Here is a 14,281-nt window from a genome sequence, read left to right as displayed (position 1 = left end):
TAACACTTATCTTCCATCCATCCCATTAATATGGTCACATGGACCTGAATGAAGAGGGAAAAACAAATTTCATATGGTTCCAAAACTCTAGGGACCCGAAAGGGGTTTCAAAGGCAGACATGCAATCACCACTGTTTCATATGATGTGGGCCACCTGAGCCATGTATAGGGCTGATTTTTGGGGGGCCCACTGTCCCATAGGGGACCTAATATATGCACAGTGTGGATGTGCAAAACACATCATGGTGGGGCCCACATATGGGACCCAATTCCCTACCCTCCAGCACCAAACGCAGGACACCGTGCTTCCTGACATCAGCAGTAGCAGCAGTGCTGCTGTCTAATTTATTTTATTTTATTTTATTTTTTTGAAACTGGTTTTTCGCAGGTCTTTCCTATGTGGGGCCCGTATCAAAAAAATTCACCCCAACCATTGGTCTTTACAAACCATAACAAATCCATCAAGCCCAATATTGGGCATATTTTGGTGTACAGAAACAGCATGGTGTATTTTAACGGTGAACACCACTGTTTCCTATGCTATGGCCCACCAGATACTCAGATCAACTTCATTTTTCGGCTCAACGCCTAAAATGACCGAGAGAATGGAATGGACGACGTGGATTAAACCCATATGTCAAGGTAAGGCCTACATGAGCAGTCATTCCCAAAAGCTTTTAACCAAAGCTACTATTTATATTTCCAAGTTCACGTCCAGACACACGCTAGACTATTTTTGGGTATAGGAATATATTTAAGGTCGACCCTACTTAGGTGGGCCACCACATGGCTAGGTGGTGTAGAACCTACACATTTATAAAGTGGGCCTCACCTACAAGTGGCTTGGATCAAATACATGCTTTATGGTAGGGTCCATCCAAGTGGGCCACACGGCCACATCAACACACAAAGAAAATAAATGAAAATGAGAGGGAGAGAGAGAGAGAGAAAGAGAGAGATCAAGGGACACGGGTGATGGAGGGCTCCGCCACTATGAGTCTTCCCTTGCATTCAATCACACATCAAGTGGGTCCCAAAACATGTGGGCCCATTAAATCAAAGATCAACGGTGGAGATTCCTTCTCTACAAAAATGGAAGGTCTAGATGACCTCTTTCAAACTTAGAAAGTAAACATCATGATGGGGTCCATGGAGAATGGCCCCATATGGAATGATCATGATAATCAAGGTGGGCCATCGGCCACATCTTAGGGTCCAAAGTGAGATCCATACCATCGATCGGTAGGCCTCACTTGGCCCATCATAAAAACATGAAAACTAGCCTATAGAAGCACCCATTGTTCGATCTTCTTGGTTCGATGGAACACCGAGCTCCTTGTGCTTCACTTTGATGGAAGATGATGAAAGATGAATGACTAGGATGAAGGATTTTGGGATGGGAAAGTGGGCCACACAAAATCACTTTTCTCTCTTGGGAAAGGCTTGGACGTGAGCTTATTTTGGTGCTTGGAAAATGTGAAGAGAGGGAGAGAGGGTGGTTGTAAGAGAAGTGATGGCTGATGGAGTGATGGATGTGAGGTGATGATGTACTTGACATGTATGAGTGTGTAAGAGAGAGGGTGAGAAAGAGTTGACTTTGGGGTTGCTTGACTTGAGGAGAAAGAAAGCTTTGATTGATTGATTGATGGGACATGTTGTAGAGATTCTCTTGGGATTACAAATGCATGGTGTTTTCCTTAAATTGAACGGGGGCCCACATTTCCTGGCTCGGGTATCAGCTCTGCGGGTAATACGCAACGTTGGAACCATGGTGATGGCGCGGTCGCAAGGGTACAAGTATCAGGTCGTGCCGACTCTGGAATACGAGATCTAACTCAGGATCGCATGTAAATGCTAATAAAAGCGGGTCATCAAAATTCAACCATGAGGACCGTGGAAGCCTACAGAATAGTACAGTCTAAGATACGTGCCTTACAGCTCTCTCATCCTAATAAAAATTTTGTCCTCGAAATGTAAACCAAAATAAAACCAATACAGAGCTCACCAAGGGAGGGAAATCCTACCATTATAAATATAATCATCAAACATCCTAGATATGGGGACAACACCCACGAATATCAGCCTCTTGCTCCCAAAACGCCTTATCAGCGCTATGATGTTGCAACTGGACCTTGGATCCTGATCAGAAATGATCGAAACTGAAATACTATGCAACCTCACAATCTCAACGATAGGGAGCTATATTAGAAAATCTCTAAGTTATTCGAACTCGGGGATCTAACCATTCTAAGTTCTCAATAATCATAGAGTGAAAGGGTAGCTATCAGTAGATATGTGATGTTATCTTCAGGTATTCCCAAGTTATGCTCTGATACCAACTTCTGTCATGCCCCAAACTCAGAAAAGGGACTTATAAAATTCCCGATCGCCGAATCCGGTGCCGACAGCCTCCGTAGTGTCCCATTCTCGAATCCCAACACTCACATGCCAGATTTCGATCCTGGGATCCTACAAGAAGAATTTTCAATATGAATTTTTTTATTTTTTGTAATGGAGCATAACCAATTCACAGAGGCAGCAGCATCATCACATATCCACTAATATAATTAATTGAATACAATGCTGAAAGGAAAATACATATATTGAAATCAAAGCTCCAGAAGACAACTGCACGCTCCAAGCTCAACGTTGCTGCAACGTAACGCCACCTGCACGCATCTATCATGCATAAGCTTATAGAAAGCTTAAAGGGTGGTGAAAGTGTGTGTAAGGTAAGTGCCACGTATATAATGAAGCATATGAATCATACATCATCAGGATAAATGGAAATACTAACAAGATCATGAATCATACGATATCAGAGTAAGCGAAAATAATGATAAGCCCATAAATCATACAATCTCAGAAATACTAGCTAGACAAATCAACTATGTAAATGAGGAGTCACAGAGAGCCAAATGTCAGATGTCGAGGCTACAATGCAATATGTAAATCCTACTAAGTCCGTTTAGGACATATCAGTGCAAAAACATAGTAACTCAAAATGCTAAGTACTGCGGATGCAATGTAATATGTGGTGCAAATGAAATGAACATGCTGGAATGTGAAGTTAAGATGATAGTACGAAGTATCACAGGTTATGGGGTCCATCATAAGGGACTTCTATCCAAACCAGTCCCATACCTAAATTTGGATAGTCGACACAATGTGGTAAACTCCTGGTCTCAGGTTAGTCGCACGCACAACCAAAATCCTAGCTATGCGATGGTACATGTAACAAATAGTTACGCACCACGAGCCTAAGTGGATAGTGAATGAATGAATGGATGGATATGCAATTTCGCTCAATAAGTCCACATATTAGTACGGTTGCTCTCTGGACACCCGGGTCTATTACACTCCACACCGACTGCCTCCTCGCTGCACAGCCCGGTGAGTAGAAGAGACCTCACTATCCGCCAGCCGATAGCCAATACCTACCCGACCCGTCGATAGCAGATCCATTTACGAGCTGGTCATACTCAACCTAGCTTACAGCCCCCTCACTCAGGCGGATAACGCCACACCCCCTCATAACCGACCACGACATAGTGAGAGACGCGGCCTACTGGTATTCGGCACTCGGGCGCTCATGTATCCACTCGGTCTAAACGTTGGAGCATCTCTTGGTACTAAAAAGGTTCTGAGATTTTTACTTAAGGATATCTTAAGTGCTCACAGTGCGATAATCAAGTATTTCTGGTATCCGATACGGCCATTCACGATGTGCCTGTAGAGGTCACGGCCCTGATGTCGTTAGGGCGTATAATGATCAAGTCACACATATGTGAGATGCATGAGTCACACCATATAATCATGCAACAATCTCGCGTGTACCTGCGCTCATATGGGGCACTCCGCCTCATAAGGAGTCCTGTAAATGTTTCAACCCAACGACTTATGCTATGATCAAACATTCCTCATATCAAGCATGCATATGATGCGTATGGCATGAGGCATGGAATTATACTAAGCATGTTATAAAGTGATGAACTATCCTCACAACGAAGATGGGCCTAGACAACCTACACGTAACAAGTGGGCCTATCAATGGGCCCTAGGGAGAGTGATAATGCAAACATTTAACCAACATTATTCTTACAACGTGGACGTCAAACCAACATTGCTCCCAAGGCATGGCCCGCCATAGATGTCATTACATAACCCATGGTGGAATCACACAATGCAATAGACCTTGTATACATACCATTGGGCCTTGACCTATGGGCCTCAAATACATCAAATGGGCCTCATCCTATGGTCCTCATACATATCATGGTGGGCCTCAATAACGGGCCTCATACATATCAAGGTGGGCCTCAATAATGGGCCTCATACATATCAACGTGGGCCTTAATAACAGACCTTGAATACATCACAATGGGCCTCAACCCATGAGCCCTAATACAACTCAATGGACCTTAACAAATGGGGCCTCAACCCATGGGCCCTATATATATATATATCAAGGTGGGCCTCAACAATGGGCCATAAATACATCAAGATGGGCCTCCTCAAATGGGCCTCATACATACCCAAAAAGAGTCACATTAAGGGATCATTTGGACCATACCAAAAGATCAACTGGATATATACATATATATATCTAAGAATCATATCAAAAGATCAACCGGACTGCCCTCCAAATAATAGTGGTGCTAATGATTTCCACCATTGAAATTTCGAAGGCCCACATACATTTATTTTCCATCCAATCTGATCATAAGGTCACACAGACCTGAATAAAAAAAGAAAACAAGTTTCATGTTGATCCAGATTCTCTATGATACCAAGAGGATTTCAATGATAGATGTTCAATGCTCCACTGTTTTTAACAGTGGCCAACCTGATAAGTAGATCTGTCTCGTTTTGCCTCAAGCCATGAAAGGAGCTTGCCAAAAGGATGGACAATTAGATTAACCGTATACAACATGTGGGGTCCACGTTCACCAAATGGATGAACAGTTTGGATATCATATACATGCCATGAAGGGCCCACTGTCCAGCCATCTGGATGGAGGGATGCAAAACATACGTCACAGTGGGTCCAAACCACTGCTGACGTCATCAGCAGTGGACCACACCGCTTGCTAGCGCCAATACACCAGCCAAGCGCTGGTGTGCGGTACCCAGCAAAACGGCTGGATGGGTGGGTCCTACGTGGGCCACCACATGTTATTTATGCACCATCCAATCCGTTGATAAGGTCATACAGACCCAGATTGAAGAGGGAAAAACAAATTTCATATGGTTCCAAAACTCTAGGGACCCGAAAGGGGTTTCAAAGGCAGACATGCAATCACCACTGTTTCATATGATGTGGGCCACCTGAGCCATGTATAGGGCTGATTTTTGGGGGGCCCACTGTCCCATAGGGGACCTAATATATGCACAGTGTGGATGTGCAAAACACATCATGGTGGGGCCCACATATGGGACCCAATTCCCTACCCTCCAGCACCAAACGCAGGCGCTGCCTATGCGCCTCTGGCAGCAACAACGTTTGCTGCATATGTTTATTTTTTTTTAAATCTATTTTTCTGGGATTTTTCGTACGTGGGGCCCGCTTCAAGAGAATCCACCCCACCCAATGGATTCTACAGTTTATAACAAATCCATCAAGCCCAATATCGGGCATATTTCGATGTATAGAAATAGCAAGGTGTATTTTCACGGTGAACACCACTGTTTCCTATGCTATGGCCCACTAGATACTCAGATCAGCTTCATTTTTCAGCTCACTGCCTAAAATGACCAGGAGAATGGAATGGATGGTGTGGATTAAACCCATACATCTAGGTGAGGCCTACATGAGCAGTCATTCCCAAAAGCTTTTAACCAAAGCTACTATTTGTATTTCCAAGTTCACTTCCAAGTTCACGTCCAGATGCATGCTGGACTGTTTCTGGGTATAGGAATATATTTAAGGTGGGCCCTACTTAGGTGGGCCACCACATGGCTAGGTGGTGTAGAACCTACACATATATAAAGTGGGCCTCACCTACAAGTGGCTTGGATCAAATACATGCTTCATGGTGGGGTCCATCCAAGTGGGCCACATAGCCACATCAACACACAAAGAAAATAAATGAAAAAGAGAGGGAGAGAGAGAGAAAGAGAGAGATCGAGGGACATGCATGATGGAGGGCTCCGCCACTATGAGCCTTCCCTTGCATTCAATCACACATCAAGTGGGTCTCAATACATGTGGGCCTATCAAATCAAAGATCAACGGTGGAGATTCCTTCTCCACAAAAATGGAAAGTCTAGATGACCTCTTTCAAACTTAGAAAGTAAACATCGTGATGGGGTGCATGGATAATGGCCCCATCATGGAATGATCATGATAATCAAGGTGGGCCATCGGCCACATCTTAGGGTCCAAAGTGAGATCCATACCATCGATCAGTAGGCCTCACTTGGCCCATCATAAAAATATGAAAACTAGCCTATAGAAGCACCCACCGTTCGATCTTCTTGATCCAATGGAACGCCGAGCTCCTTGTGCTTCACTTTGATGGAAGATGATGAAAGATGAATGTCACTCTTGTCTCACTTGGGATGGCTTAGACGTGCACTCTCCTCTCTTGCTTGGAAAATGTGAAGAGAAAGAGAGAGAGAGAGAGAGAGGGAGAGAGGGTGGTTGTAAGAGAAGTGATGGCTGATGGAGTGATGGATGTGAGGTGATGGTGTACTTGACATGTATGGGTGTGTAAGAGAGAGGGTGAGGACTTGAGAAGAAAGAAAGCTTTGATTGATTGATTGATGAGACATATTGTAGAGATTCTCTTGGGATTGCAAACACATAGTGTTTTCCTTAAAATAAACGCAGGCCCATATCTTTTGACCTAAGTATCAGGTCGGTGCGCGAGTCACGGCGTTGGAACCGCGGTGGTGGTACGATCGCAATGTACATGTATTAAATTAAGCCGACTCAAATCTACAGGATACGACTTAGGGTCATGTGCAAACATCGATCATAGGTCACAGGTTGCTGAAATTCGACGAGAAGGATCGCGGGATTCGACAGAACAGTACAGACTAGGATACGGGTCTTCAAGAACTAAAGGACAAGTTGACATCTGCCCCTATGCTAGTATTGCCAGAGCAAGGGGTCAAGTATACGATATACACCGACGCCTCTCGTGTTGGTTTGGGTTGTGTTCTGATGTAGAAGGACAGGGTTATTACCTATGCATCGCGACAGTTGAGAAAATACGATGAAAACTACCCTACACACAACCTAGAGTTAGCAGCGGTCATCTTTGCATTGAAGCTTTGGAGACATTACCTCTGTGAAGAGGAGTTCGAGCCCTTTTGCGACCACAAGAGCCTCAAGTGCATATTCACGCAGAGGGACCTGAATATGAGGCAGAGACGGTGGATGGAAACCTTGAAGGACTTCGAGTTCGAGGTCTCCTACCATCCTAACAAGGCTAACCTTGTGGCAGACGCGTTGAGCCGCAAGAAGACTATAGCATTTGCGGCTCCGCTGATGATAGAGGAATGGAACATGGTAGAGTTTGTGTGAGACTTGAGCAGAAACTTACGGTAGAGGAGCCGTTCAAGAGCGTCTCACACATTTATGCACAGCCACTCATTGATGACAGGGTTATTGCGGCTCAGAAAGATGATGAACTATTGACAAGATGAGAGAGTAGGTGAGCGATAGTGAAGACTCAGAATGGAGAGTTGGTACCGATGGGGGTTTACATTATCGTGGCTGCCTATGCGTCCTAAATCTTCATGACCTAAGAAAGGAAGTTCTCGAAGCTGCTCATAATTCGAAGATGGCGATGCATCCTGGTAGTACGAAGATGTATCGAGACATAAAGTACTCGTACTGGTGGGACAACATGAAGGCCCACATAGCAGACTATGTATCCCATTGTCTCACATGCCAGCAGGTCAAGGCAAAGCATCGCTAACCTCCTGGACTACTTCAGCCCATGCCCATAACAGAATGGAAGTGGGATTTCATCTCTATGGATTTCATCTCAGGGTTACCAAAGACGAGGAAGGGGCATGACTCCATTTGGGTGATTGTAGACCGGTTGACGAAATTGGCTCATTTTCTCCCTATTAAAGTCTCAAACTCAGCAGACGATTTAGTCAGGTTGTACATCAAGGAGATAGTACGTCTATATGGAGTGCCTATGGAGATCGTGTCGGACCGAGACATATGATTCACATTTATCTTTTAAACTCGTATCAAGGAAGCAATGGGTGTGAAACTGAAGTTCAACACTGCGTTCCACCCACAGACTGACGGGTAGACGGAACGGGTGAATCAGGTGTTAGAGGACATATTGCGAGCTTGTGTGCTTGATTTCAAGGACAATTGGGATGACTATCTTCCTTATGCTGAGTTCGATTATAACAACAGTTTTCAAGCGAGTATTGGAATGACTCCTTATGAGGCATTGTATGGGCATCCCTGTCGAGCACCGCATTGCTGGGCAGAGGTTGGCAAGAATAGTCTAATTGGCCCAGAGTTAGTGCAGATGACCTTCAAGAAGATCGACATTATCAGGCGTTGACTTCTGGTAGCGCAAAGCAGACAGAAGAGCTACGCCGATACAAGGTGGCGACCGCTAGAGTTCGAGGTTGGGGACCACGTATTCCAGAAAGTTTTCCTAATGAAGGAAGTCCTCTGGTTTGGAAAGAAAGGGAAACTCACGCCGAGATTCATTGGCCCAATCCAGATTCTGGATCGAGTGGGTGTGGTAACGACCTTGGAATTTCTGTGCTAATCTTTCCTTAAGTAGTTGTTTTGGGGTAATTAGCGCTTTACTTGATTGCTTGTGAAATCCGCATCAATCACTTTAAATTGTATCTGCATGGCTCTAAACGTGTAGATTAGTGAGCGCTACGTTACTCTGAAATCTGGGATCCATCGCTAAATCCAGTTGTTCTGGGGAATTTTTGGAAGATCTGGATCGGACCTGGACCGCGCGTCGAAAGTCCGATGGCGATGATCTTAGGCTGTTGCGGTCACCGAGTTGGGCTTGATCTTCACCTCGAAAATCAAGTCGATCTGATGTTCTGGGTCGATTTGCTTGAGCTCGGAGTGAAGAGTGTGAGAACGGTTGGAACTTAATAAGCTTTTATGAAATTGAGTCGTTGCCGCTTGCGCGACGATTTTAAGCATTCGACCGTTGGATTTCGACCCAATTTCACCCTCTGATCGGTGGTTGGCCCATGCATATCCTAGTGCTTGTGGACTGATCGAGTTTCCGTGACCGTTGAATTGAGTGTGGTCCGCCACTACTGATCCAAGAGCCGGTCGGTATGAAAACTCGCTTGACCTAGATCCATGGTCAATGAGGTTAAGTCCGACCTTTCGTGGTTATAGGCCCACCGAAGTGCTTCGTTGGATCGAGGAAGGTGTGCTTTGGTTATAACCTAAGTATACCTTGACCCTGGGGTTATTTCCATCATTTTTAAGGCCTATATATAGTCCTTAAACCCTAGCCCTCTTTTCCATACGATTTTCTCTAACCCTAGCTTGGAAAGAGAGTGGAAAAGAGAGAGAAAGTGAGAGAGATAAGTTGGTGAATCATCTTGGATTCTTCCTCGTTCTTCTTCACCTTTGAACCTTCACTTTGAATCGTTCTTCTGACAATTCTGAGTTCCTTTGGGGTAAGTTAACCTAACCCTAACCTGTGTTAGAGCTTAGACTAGACTTGGTGTTGTTGTATCTCATTTCTATCCTTATTTTAGGGTATTCTAGCGCCGTTGATGAAGACAACTCGTCTAAATCAGCTCAGCGGTTCTTTCTTCGCTTAAGGTGCGGACTTTAAGTGTATAGGTTATGGTTTTCAAGGCTTTCAATCCCAGTTAGTGATTTATTCTTGTTATGGATGAGATTTCACATGTCAAATGTTGTGTTTACATTGCTTTCCTGATATGCATGTGCTATATTGAGATTTGCGTATTCTATGTGTATTTATAAAGTACCATATATGTATAAAATATGCACTTATGTTTGCCATGATTAATTGTCATGTATGTATGCTAGATACATGTATGACAACTCCTTGATAAAAAGGAATTGTCTACGTGCATGTATTTCAACATACGTCATGTATGTTGTTCCACGTATGCTAAGTGTTTGTAGAAATGCATGAATGATCTAAAGTGTAACTGATTACACTAAATGCGGGCGTTGAGAAGTGATTCTCAATACTCCTATGGATGCGCATGTTTTCCTTTATGCAGTTACATTCCAAGTTATTTAAATTCAAGCATCTCCTATGCTTACATTTATGTTAAGTTGATACTCTTCAGATGTGTATGTACCATGATTTGAGTTGTTGATCCATTACTGTTTTACATTCCATATGAATATCTGTAGTAGTGTAAGGTATTTGGGACTATGCCTTAGTCCAGGAAATCGATAATTGACCCTATGAATCGTGGTTGAGATTGCTTTCGCCACGTAAGACGTATTAGACGAACCCGAGTCGTATTAGAGTTGTCGGCAGTGGTTTGGCCACGCGGAGTGTTTGCGCACTCTATGTCGTTCAACTCAACGTGCGCTCGTGCTAGTCGAGTTCGTCAAGTAACCCGATTGTCCGATGTATGTTAACCATGTATGGACGCTACTGCTTGAATCTAGGGTACCGAACTTACCAGTGAAATCCTAATAACCATGGTACCTGATCCGCTAAGACTCATGAGCCGGACATGGTGGTATGGGACACCGTGGCCGAGCTGTCGGCCTACACTAGGGTGACGAGCCTCCCCGTAGTGACCAGTGAGCAACTTAACTCGTGAGCCGATTATGGTGGTATGGGACACTATATTCGTGCTGTCGGCCTACATTGATTGGTGACGAGCCCTTTGTAGTGACCTCGAGCATACCTGGATACCGCAAGGAGGTGACGAGCCGATCTGTGGTAGTAAGGGCATGAAAGGCGTGCATTGATTGGTGACGAGCCCTTTGCTATGACCTCAACTATATGATCGTATGAGATATCTAGGATTGACGACCCTAGTATGGATCACTGTTTGGATGGTGATATGAGGAAGGTATCTTAGCTTCCCAATCCTATTGTGTGAAATGGACTAATAACAACTTGGTAATCATATCTATGCACCGCATTTGCATGTGCTTTATAGATGTGGCGCACTTTGAGGCGATGTCATGCATAACGTAAGATGAAGACGCTGAGGGTGTACGCGTGAGGGCACGCATCATATTGCATTCATGATTGCATTAACAAGTGTAATTAGGATTTATTTAATTGTCTTGCTTTATCATTCTGTTTGATTAGACTGATAACATGTTAACCAGTGCCTTATTGTTCCACCGAGTTGATCACTCACTCTCACGTTTTGGGGCGGTGTTAAACACCCACCGACTCGTCTTAGGCCCCGATGTTGCAGAGGTGGATGCGACGTCTGAGCAGAGCGGAGCTGGATGATGACGAGGCTGCCTTCTCCTATGCAGTTTTGAGACGGGTTCTAGCGAGCCTTGAGTACATTGCTTAACATAATGGGGATTTCTTTTGGGATGAAATGATGTAATTTGATACTTATAATTTTGTTAAATAACACTTTTACACGATCCGGTTGTATATGTAATACATGGATTAACACTTGTACACAATATACAATAAGTCTACCGATTGCTTTAAACACTTATCCTGAATCATATCCGTGTTTTGGCTTAATCTATTCCATGTTTTATGCACTAATACAATAACATACATTCATCATTAAATATGTTGCATAAGTGATGTTTTGGAACTCTGAGCCGAGTTATGCTCGACCCCGAATTTCGGGGCGTTTGGTAGCATTGCCTTGCTTTGCCCACACCACTTGTCGGCGTGCACAACGTATTTCATGTATTTATGCTGAAGAAATACGTTCCTAACCCTTTCCACATTATCAAATGGGGGCAGGTACAATTGAGTAAAGATGCTACTTATGTACTGCGACCGACGCGGATTCTAGATAGGAAGGACCAGGTGCTGCGTAGTAAATTGATTCCACTTGTGAAGGTACCGTGGACACACCACACTGAGGAAAAGGCTACTTGGGAAACAGAAGCCGAGGTCGACAAGAACTACCCTCAGATTCTCAAGGATGAAATTTTTCTTTAAGGGGGGTAGACTATAACGTCTCGAAAAAGTCTGTATAAAGACTCGAGTATCACCTCAGGTAGAAATCACTAAGGATCGAATCCTTTAGAAATTAGACAAAAATTAATTAACTGTTAAACTAAATTGATAAGCAGATTAGCTTAAATTGTTTTCTATATGAACTGCAAGACCCAAATCCAGTAGAATCGCTAATCCAACATTACCCAAAAACGTAACATTAATCTCAAAACCCAGTTGCTCATGGGAGCACATTGAAACTCCGTATTAGACCTGTACCATGCGTCAAAAGTTTGATTACTATGAAACTATACGGTTATGACCACTTTACTGGGCTTGACAACCATCGCAGGAAGCAAGTCCTAATAGTATCTAGAAATGCACAACTTAAGCCCGGAGTGAAGTGTGTGAGAAACTTAAATATCTTTAGAAACTGATGCCAAACTTAAGTGAATTGGGTCATTCACTTGCAGGCCAAATCTAAGGTTTCAGACCGTCAGATTCTGACCTAACTACACCCTTGAATCAGGGAAATTTCCACACTCATGTCAGTGCACTTATAGCCTTAATCGAGTGACAATAGTCGTTGAACTGAAACTGGTCCTATATGGTCGATCCATAAATCCGATCAGACCAAAATCTTAACCTGACATCGATTCATTGTCAGGAAACTTTCTCTGGATCGTATACAGAAAATGGGCCTCCAAATGAGCTCCGTTGGACCGAAACAGCCGCCCTTTGGCTATATCCTAAGTATACCATGGCCATGGGGCCATTGACACCAGTTCTGGGCCTATATAAGGGCTTTAACCCACCCCTCTCTCATTCCATACGAAATTCCTAAACCCTAGGAGAGAGAAGAGAGAGAAGAGAAGAAAAGAGTGAGGAAAAGTGAGAGAGAGTGATAGATATTGTCAGGATTCGATCCCACCGTTCCACGTGCCAAATCATCCTACCTACATCGCTATACTAGCGATTTTGATTCCATTTTTGGGTAAGAAATGTTAACCCTAATCTGTTTTAGGTATCCAAGTAGAAGAATCGATGATATAGCTAATCTATTTCGTGATTCAGGTAACCGTTGTGCCGTAGACAAAGGCGTCGTGTTCAAACTGAGTTTGATACGAGTTTACTAATGAAAGGTATGGACTATAAATGTTCAGGTTATGGTTTTTAAGGCTTTCAATGCTAGTTAATGATTTATGACTAACTTGATTGCTATCACATGTGCTTAGATATGATGTTTTTCGTATATTACACCTATATGTAAACTATATTGATTTTAATGCATTCCATGTGTTTGTTGAAATGTTTGAATGAATATAGAATTAGGATTTGTGCTTGCCATGATTATCAATTGAGAATATATGATTATTGAACATGTGGCAAATCCTTTGTGAAAGGATTTGCTATAATACCTGTTATAACTACTTTATTACATGTATGTTGATATGTATAGTCTTAGTGTTTGATAAAATGCCTGAATGAGAAAATGCTTGTTGAAATGTATTTAATTAGGGTGTTGAGATGTGATTCTCAATTTTCTTATCTATAGTTACAATTTCCTTTATATAACTTATCTTACTACTACGTTCTTTATGGATGAAATGCTTATGTATGACAACATGTGTACTGTGTTTGTTAAAATGCTCAAATGAGATTTATATTTGAATTGGTTGTCACATGCTGCTTGACTATCACATATGAATGCCTATTGTGTTTGAGTATGATTGGGACTAATACGTAGTCCAGGCAATTGGTAACGGTTTACGATCAGTGGCCGAACTAGTTCGCCACAACGGATATGTTCGATGAATCCGAGTCGTACGGTGATTATCGACAGTGGTTAGGCCACGAGGAGTGCGTATGTGCTCCATGTCGACTAATTCAACATGCGCTCGTACCAGTGAAACTTGTCAAGTAACCCGATTGGCCTAATGTATGTTCACCATGAATGGATGCTACCACTTGAATCTAAGGTATCACTTACCAATGCAAAGCCCGTTCAACCTTGGTACCATGATCTGCTAAGACTCATGAACTAGGCATGGTGGTATGGGACACCGTGGTCGAGCTATTGGCCTACAGTGGGGTGACGAACCTCCCCGTAGTGTCCATTGAGTAAACCAAACTCATGAGCCAAATACGGTGATATAGGACACTGTATTCGACTG

The sequence above is a fragment of the Magnolia sinica genome, chromosome 11 (assembly GCF_029962835.1).
Source record: "Magnolia sinica isolate HGM2019 chromosome 11, MsV1, whole genome shotgun sequence".
Lineage (NCBI taxonomy): Eukaryota > Viridiplantae > Streptophyta > Magnoliopsida > Magnoliales > Magnoliaceae > Magnolia > Magnolia sinica.
The sequence above is the reverse complement of the archived record's forward strand: the minus strand, read 5'-3'. Positions refer to the sequence as shown.